The 9305-nt window shown below is 47.4% G+C and overlaps 1 pseudogene; it reads right to left on the reverse strand.

The window, feature by feature from the left end:
• Positions 1-8847: 8847 nt before the first annotated feature.
• Positions 8848-8967, reverse strand: LOC136663538 (5S ribosomal RNA; annotated as a pseudogene).
• Between the last annotated feature and the right edge of the window lie 338 nt (positions 8968-9305).

The following is a 9305-nucleotide window of genomic DNA, read 5'->3' on the forward strand; positions in this document are numbered from 1 at the left end:
CAGCAGACATTGAGGACATTTACTGTAACACAACACTTTTCAAGCTCTTGGCTTGTCATAGCACCAGAAAGAAGAGTTGTGTGTTTGCTTAAATGTTCTAAAGGATACAGATATATTTGGTTTCTTTATGAAGTGTTATGGGAAGAGGACTTCTGTTTTTAATGCAATGTTGTCTATGCAACATCCTGATTCTTTGTAAGGTAAAATTTGACCATCTTCCTTTTTCTTTAAAAGAGGCATTCCTCCGGTCTGAGAATCTATAGAGAATTTCTCTTCTGACCAGTGTCTGCCAACTGCAGTTCTTGTGAGCACATCTCTTAAAACAATTAATTATTTTTTGTTTGAAAATGTGGTGCCCAATTAATCTGGGATATCTTAATCTATCTGATTAATGGATTAAAGGCTGTAGCTCTAATTCTCAGTCATTGCTTGACACCTTTTTCAATTATTCATTGTACATCTTTGCATTCATTAAATGGATCCGAAAAAAAGCCGGCTCTAAGATCACCAAGCTAGGTTGGTGTTCTTTATTACAAATTAGTGTGTTCTATCTGGCAAAATGCCACTGGAGCAATTACCATGGAATGGCTTTCTTTAAGGCTGGGGTGAGAGCGGGGTTAAATGTTGAATCATTTGTAAGCACCTTTACTGTCCAAATATTTGAAAAGATCTATCTATCATAAGTCAAAGTACTTTAAAAGGGAGCAAAAAGTTTCCATTATTCATGCAGAACATTAACATCTATAGTTTATTGTGCAGAAAAAGCATTTTTACAAGTTTGGTGAATTTTTTCCCCCCGTTTTATTTTAAAGGTCTCAGCAGTTTAGCACAATTGCAAAAGTATCGAGGTTCAGGGAGTTTGTTGGAACCAGCTGGCTTCCTTTGGTTCTCATGTATCCCAGGTAGAGGGATGGGCTTCTCCAAGGAAATTTCACCCAGTTCTGGATCTAGTGTCTCAGCCCCGAGTTCAAAGCAGGATTTGATGCAGAGGGGAAAAGCTGGCCAGATCCCCAGTACCAGCTTTCAAGGTGGAGAACTGAGGACCTGACAATCCTAGGAACCAGGACATGGATCCCCAGAGATGGTCTCTTTGAGTTGGACTCAGCAAAGAGGTCAGACCCAACAAGACATGCTCCCCAACATTGTTGCCTTTCAGTGTCTGCACTGATCCAGAGAATGCTTCAGGCAGTAGGTGACTGAGAGAATGTGGAAGCTTGTGGGATTTTTTAAGAATTTGCACACTGCAGCAGTGTATTTTTTTATACAGGGCAGCTTACACAGCTGCTCCTCCCCTCATTATTGTCCTCACAACAACCCTGTGAGATAGGTGAGGCTGAGAAGTGACTGGCCCAAAGTCACCCAGGAAGCTTTGTGGCTAAGGGGGGATTTGAACCTGGATCATCCAGGTCTAAGTCCACCTCCCAAACCACTACACCACCCTGGCTTTCAGGGTGTATTGGAGGCTGGGAGAGATGGTCAGGAGATTAAAAAAATTTCTCAGTTCAAACTGGAACTGATTGGATCTCAATTCTCACTTGGACCTGTTGGAGGACCACTTGCCTTGCCTTGCCTTGCCTTACTACACTATACCTCTTGGATTCTGGTGTGAGGTCAGGATATTTGGGTGTCTTGGGTCTGAATATGACACTGCCCACTTCCAGGCTCACTGCTTCCCCTAACCAAACAATTCCCACTGAGATGGCACAGTGGATCTCCAGTAAGATGCTGCCCAGGCTCATCCAGATAAAAAATTCCATCCTGAATATTGCACTTCTAACCCAAGGTTTCCCAAAGTGTGGGTTGCAACCCACTGGTGGGTCACAAGCCCATGTATGGTGGGTCATTATGGACTGTTTGGCTCCAACCCGAAGCCATTCCAGAAGGGGGTGCTGGCCCAGCGACACTGCTGACCAGAATGATATAAAACAACATTTCTCAAAGTGTGTATTGGGACCCACTCACGACGCAATTTCAGTTAGGTTGCAGAGCACCAGCTCCGCTGCCATTGAAAATATAGAACAGAAAATACAGGGTACAGAGCTTCTGGGCAGGGTGGACTCCAGGGCAGGCAAAGAGAGACATGATGCTTTGCCCCAAATAGGTGAGAAGATTGGATGCTGGACAGGGAGGGGGAGGGCTGTGTGGTTGGAGAAGATTCAAGTCTAAGTTCTGCTTTGATTTCTGAGCTGGAATGTTTGAATTCTGAATTATGCAAAATAACAGCACGAGCCTGCTGTGTCATGGGACCTTTGGCTGATCTCGGCCAGTCTTTATGTTTGAAGCTTAAATTGAAGTCGCTTCCAGCCATGACAGCTTAATGACATTCCTGGTTAATGACATCGCTTCTGGTGAATCCTGATAGACTGTCGTTCTAAACCAGGGGTCTCCAAACATTTTGGCCAGAGGGCTGCATCAAATGTCTGGCATGGTTTTGAGGGCCAAAAAAAAAAAAAAAAATTAAATATAAAATTTATATAAATAAATTAGATGAGTGAATAAATGAATGAATGGGCTCATTCATTCAACCTCTCTGACCCTTAGAACACCCTCCAGATGCAACCAGAGCATAGTTCCAGTCATGTTTGGCAAAGTAGGCCAGGAGCTTTCACAGGACAAGAGGCTGGCCACGGGCCTGATAGGGGCTCACCATGGGCCATATCTGGCCCCCGGGGTTAGGGTTTGGAGACCCCTGTTCTAAACAGTGGGTCCTGGTGCTAAAATGTTTAAGAACTTAACAGATGCTTCCTGAGGCCTCTTCTAAGTTGCGCCAGGCTAGCGACCCACTCAAGTGCCTCCGTGAGCCTTAGAATAGCTCACAGAAGTGTCCAGAAGCCACTTCCAGTTTTCCAAGGTCTTGTTTGACTGGAAGTTACTCTTTTGAGGGCCATTATGAGGTCTCAGGAAGCCCTTAGAGTGGGTTGCCAGCACAGTGCAACCTGTAAGAGGCCTCTGGATGTGTCTGGGTAAGTCATTCCAGCCCGCAATGTTGCAACCCACCATTGAGGACAAAGTGGGTCACGGCACTGGTAAGTTTGGGAACCACTGTGTTTAACCCATTTGGATTCTTTTCCCCCAGCAGATCTGCAAATCAAGCCATAATGCTTTGAATTATGCAGCCACTCTATTTTAATTTCACAGTCTTTCTTTTCCCCACTCCCCTTCAGTTATGAAAGATGACCTCAAAAAGCTTCACTTCCTTTTCCGATGTGGCTTCAGTGTAATGTTTCAGGAGGCCAAAGATCAAACATCTTTCCTGAAAAGAACCTCTGATTTCTGCAAGAAGTTACACTTCTACAGCTTCTGCTGATGTAATCAAAGTGTTGTCAGCCTTTCCATTATCAACTTCTATCCCCAGGAGTCTATTAACTTAGTTATGGAGAACCTTGCCTAAAGGCTGAAACTTAGCAATTATAAAAAACATTAGACAGGATGGAGACACAATACAAATTATTTATTTGCAGAGTGATTTAGAAGTGGAGTTCTATATTCTAGAAGATTTCCCCCATTCCCCCCCCCCAAAAAAAAATTAATGCAAAAGATTGAGGCTTACATAGAAAGTAGCCACCTTCTCATTTCAAAAACAGATGGCTTATGATGATACTGGATTTAGCCCAACTTACCATTCATGCAATTAATTTTTTTTGTTTAAATTATTTATCTTGGTGTGCCTCGTAAAGGGTTTGTTACTCATTTTCTGTGAATTAAGGAGCTGTGATCTCAACAGGGTGAAAGACTCCTTCCCCGCAGGAGAGGCAAGACTGGATGAAGTATAAGACAATAGAGTCTCTCTGGAGCGCATCAGGTTGGCTCTCTTTGTGCATTACATCACTTCTAATGCATTTGGCTGTGGTCCAGATGGCGTCCTTGTGATGGATAAACCTGCAGTGTCTGCGGTTCATGCTCCAGGACAGCTTGCATCAGAGAGAAGTCACCCAACTGCACAGTTCTCTAAAGCACCTTCTCCAAATAATGAGCAACATAAAGACAGTTAAAATGGAGGTACGATTAAGGCAGAGTGAGAGTTAGTGGAGTGGGGTGACTAAGATACGGACCTGCCCAAGAACTTCCAGTGGGTGAGGCGTTAGGGACACACGATAAATGCTGCCCCTCCCATACCTTAGCAGCATGCCTGATGAAAAGAGCTACTAATCCTCTTTCTTCTGCACTCTCATATGAAATGGATGAGGGGAATGGAGCAAGTGTGGAAAGTGTGGAGGAGAGCAGAGGAGAGTGGCGGGCTAGCTAGGCCACCTCTCTTTCCCCCTACTTCCTCTTCATTTTCCATGGCCAAATCAGATGGGAGAAGCACGAGAAGCAATGATGGAGAAGACACCCACACCCCTCCTAATCAGTCTGCCTCTTGGATGGGATAGCCCTACTATCTATTTCCATTTACCCCAAAGCGATGCAAGATGCGGACACAAGTGACAAGAGGCTTAGCTGGGGAACTGTCCGACAGGGTGAGAAGGGACCCAGCCAAAAGGTCTGGACAAGCAGGGGCAGCCATTGGGCTGCTGTCCAACAGAATTTGTTTAGGAGGTGCTGTGTGGCTTGGCTAGGCAAGGGAGCACCCCCACAGATCTGTTGCACCAGAAGAGAGGAGACGCTGGAGGGTCCTCTAGTGCGTTCTCTAATGTTTTAGCATTGGGACCCACTTTTTAGAATGGCAATCTGTCGGGACCCACTGGAAGTGGTGTCATTAACCTGGAAGTGATGTCATAGTCCACCCCCCTGTCTGTAACAGTAAATCCTCCTACAGCAGGGGTGCTCACACTTTTTTGGCTCGAGAGCTACTTTGAAACCCAGCAAGGCCCGGAGATCTACCAGAGTTTTTTTACAATGTTCGCGCCATCATAACATATAACATTTATGTGTACAATGTATGTTGGTGTACCTTGAGCCCCACTGAGTATAACAGGACTTACTCCTGAGTAGACATGCCTAGGATTAGGCTGTGAGGCTGCAATCCTAGCCACACTTACCTGGGAGTAAGCCCCATTGAGTACAGTGGGCCTTACTCCCAGCGTTTCCTCCCAGAGGCACCTGAAGGGGGGGGTCGGCACTCCACGATCTGCTCATTTTGCCTCGCAATCTACCGGTAGATCGCAATCTATCTATTGAGCACCCCTGTCCTACAGCATCTCCAGCAGGTATCTGTCAAGCCTTTGCTTGACAACCTCCAGTGAGGAAGAATCCATCACCTCTCTCGGCAATCTGTTCCACTGCCAAACCGCCCTGACCATCAAGAAGCTCTTCGTGATGTCCAACCAGAATCTCCTCTCTTGCACTTTGTACCCATTGGATCTAGTTCTACTCTTAGAGGCAGTTGAGAACAAATTTTGTTCCTTCTTCCACGTGACAGCCCTACAGGGTATTTGGAGAGCAGTATCATATCCCCTCTCCGCCTTCTCTTCTCCAGGCTAAATGTATACTTGCAATTTTTGACCGCAAGCCCTCTAATCCAAAGAGGCAAGGAATTTGTTTCAGCCATATTCCCAGTGGATTATCTTGAGTCAAATGCAGGTCACTGTGTCACCCCAGGCAACTCAGCACCCCATCCTCCTTTGCATAATTAGGAAAAAAAGTATGCCTCTATTTATATATATATATTGGCAACCTTCAGTCTCGAAAGACTATGGTATCGCGCTCTGAAAGGTGGTTCTGGCACAGCGTCTAGTGTGGCTGAAAAGGCCGATTCGGGAGTGACAATCCCTTTCACACCAGGAGCAAGTGCAGTCTGTCCCTGGTCTGTCTCCCTGGCTATGGGCCTTCCTTCTTTGCCTCTTAGCCTCAGTCTGTTGGCCAAGTGTCTCTTCAAACTGGGAAAGGCCATGCTGCACAGCCTGCCTCCAAGCAGGCCGCTCAGAGGCCAGGATTTCCCACCTGTTGAGGTCCACTCCTAAGGCCTTCAGATCCCTCTTGCAGATGTCCTTGTATTGCAGCTGTGGTCTACCTGTAGGGCGCTTTCCTTGCAGGAGTTCACCATAGAGATCCTTTGGGATCCGCCCATCTTCCATTCTCAGGCGTCTCTGTTTCAGCAGTGCATACATGCTAGGGATTCCAGCTCGTTCCAGGACTGTGTTGTTTGGAACTTTGTCCTGCCAGGTGATGCCGAGAATGCGTCGGAGGCAGCGCATGTGGAAAGCGCTCAGTTTCCTCTCCTGTTATGAGCGAAGAGTCCATGACTCGCTGCAGTACAGAAGTGTACTCAGGACACAAGCTCTGTAGACCTGGATCTTGGTATGTTCCATCATTTATGCCTCTATTTACGGGATTACTTTCCTCCAGAAGAAAGTACAGTATAATGAGTCGGGGCTCCTCGTTTGTCAGAAGTTCTTGATTCTCGTCAGTTTCTGACTCATCCCTTCAGTGGGAAAACAAGTGGGAGGTGAAAGAGCAGTGGGAAATTCCTTTGCCTTGGACAACTGGCGGGAAACAGGACGAGCAGGGCCTGCAGGGGCTATGCCCCTTGGAACAATGCCTCACGTCCAATTTCGTCGCATAGCTTTGATCCAAAGGGAGATGTGTGCTTTTTGGTCCCGTGGAATGGTATGCAGGAGTTTAGGGTGTGGAATATTGACTAGCTGCCTGATTGTGTGCCGGTTAAAATTATTTTATAAAACTATGGTTAATAGAGAACATTAAGCTGACAGACGCTCTGCCCTGGTTAATGGAAGCATTATGCAATTCCCCGCTCAGAGGCAGCGCAATTAGCTGTAGATAATTAAAATGCAAATGGCAGCACTGGTCAAAAAGCCTTGTTGTGGTCTTTCTCTCACTCACTCACTCACTCACTCACTCACTCACTCACTCACTCACTCACTCTCACACAGGCTGTGAGCCAATGAATGCGATCCCCATGTCCACAATCTACCATATGTGATTCTGCTATGCCTGGGGTAACAAATCTAGGGAATGTGAAATGAAAGATCACATTCTGGAAGTGGTAAAGCACATGCCTTCCCCCAATGGATCCTCCTGCAGGGACCTTCCTGCAATCATGGCATTTGCCATGTTCAGCAGTGTGAGTGCAGTGCTCCACTGAATAGTCAAAAGGCACACTCTTTCCCTTCTATCCTTCCTGGTCAGCTCTCTGGAATGTCATGGCTATAACATTTACCCAGTTTTGAAAGGCAGGAAAGAGGAAGCAAGGCATGACAATGTAGAAAGCAGAGATTGTGCCCTGGTAGGAGAGAATTCAGGTGGATGGGGAGAACTCGTGCAAGGAAAGCGCCCTACAGATAGACCACAGCTGCGATACAAGGACATCTGCAAGAGGGATCTGAAGGCCTTAGGAGTGGACCTCAACAGGTGGGAAACCCTGGCCTCTGAGCGGCCCGCTTGGAGGCAGGCTGTGCAGCATGGCCTTTCCCAGTTTGAAGAGACACTTGGCCAACAGTCTGAGGCAAAGAGGCAAAGAAGGAAGGCCCATAGCCAGGCAGACAGACCAGGGACAGACTGCACTTGCTCCCGGTGTGGAAGGGATTGTCACTCCCGGATTGGCCTTTTCAGCCACACTAGACACTGTGCCAGAACCACCATTCAGAGCGCGATACCAGAGTCTTTCGAGACTGAAGGTTGCCAACAATCTGGGTAGAGGAATGAAGGGGTCCACTGAAGATTGGAGGTGGGGAACCAAAGCATCTCATCCATCCAAAACCAAAGCCTTCATTACTACCTGCCTTACCCAGGATCCCTGGGTAGTGTTCAAACTGTGCAGTCCGTCAAACCAAATGGCGGCAGTAGCACTGGGATGACCCAGCTCAGGTTTTCCAACCCACTTCTGGGCCTGTTCCACCCGTTGAAGGCCTCTGATCTAAAATACCTGTGACTTCCAGATGATAGCTACTCAGCGGCATAACCAAGGCATCTGGCACCTGGGTGCACAAAAATTTTAACAACTCCTATACACAAAATCAAATTTAACACCACCCATTGCATCCGGGAGGTGCTCTGAGACTGTGCATTGCCTCCCTGGGCCTCAGAAGACCCCTTGGACAGTGGCGTCGCTGGGGGTTGTGGGGAGTGCAGGCTGCACCAGGCAATGTGCATGGGGGGCGGAAAGGACACCACTACTGGCCACAATTTTTATAAATCTTGGTACTTTTGAATAATACCATCATATATTATTCAGTGTGGAATTTCATGCAGAATGCAAGGAATCAAAATGCATTGAAATATCTCTATTCTATCAAAAGTTACAGCCAGAAGACCAATGGGGCAGGGCAATGGTGCATCACCGCACCCACCACCCAGGGCATTGCCCCAGGGTTGGCAACCTTCAGTCTCGAAAGACTATGGTATAAGCCTACAGCACCCGGTATTCCCAGGTGGTCTCCCATCCAAGTACTAACCAGGCCTGACCCTGCTTAGCTTCCAAGATCAGATGAGATCAGGCATGTGCAGGGAATGGAAGCATTTGGTGTCCCATCCAAGGCATAGGGACTTCCAAGTCATGCACCTTTTTATTCTGCAGCTTCCTAGCCTCAGTGGGCCTGCAACCCACCAAAAATTGAGTTACGACCCACTGGTGGGCTGTGACCCACAGTCTAGGTACTGCTGCATTAATGCATATAACACTCTCTGGACATTTTTGTACACTCCAAAAGTAGGCCAGGAGGCTGCGGTTTTGATTGCAGGATTGGGGGGAAGAGAAGGGGTGCTGAATCCTTTCCCTGATAGTTGCTGCATATCAGCGGCTAGGGAGGTTCACATCAGAGGAGGGCTATAAGCACAACTTCCTAGAGGTCCCTAGAAGTTTGAAAACCCTTGTAGACACTGTGAGTTGAAATAAACACGGTTGCTTCTTTTGGTTGGCAACCTTCAGTCTCGAAAGACTATGGTATAAGCCTGCGGCACCCGGTATTCCCAGGTGGTCTCCCATCCAAGTACTAACCAGGCCTGACCCTGCTTAGCTTCCAAGATCAGATGAGATCAGGCATGTGCAGGGTAACAGTTGCCCCACCCACTTCATGAAAGGAGGTCCATTTAAGGTGATGCACTGGCCTCCTGCACAGGATGACGCAACCCTAATGACACCACTGCCCCTGGAGGCCTTAGAAAGGTGCTTCTAGTTTTTGTAAAAACCAGAGGTACCTTTCTAAGGTCTCCAGGAGGCCTTCCAAGGCCCCGGCTCCACCTCAGGATGTGGGGTGCAGGTTGGCACCTCACCAAGGCACAGTACCCAGGGCAGTTTATGCCCCTGCCCCTTTTCTACCCCACTGTAGCTACACACTACAGGAGGCATCACTGTTGTAGAGGTACCCTGCTGGTGGACAAAGAATGCTGATCTAGCCAGGCATCTC

Source organism: Tiliqua scincoides, chromosome 12 (genome assembly GCF_035046505.1).
Source record: "Tiliqua scincoides isolate rTilSci1 chromosome 12, rTilSci1.hap2, whole genome shotgun sequence".
In the NCBI taxonomy this organism is placed as follows: Eukaryota; Metazoa; Chordata; class Lepidosauria; order Squamata; family Scincidae; genus Tiliqua; species Tiliqua scincoides.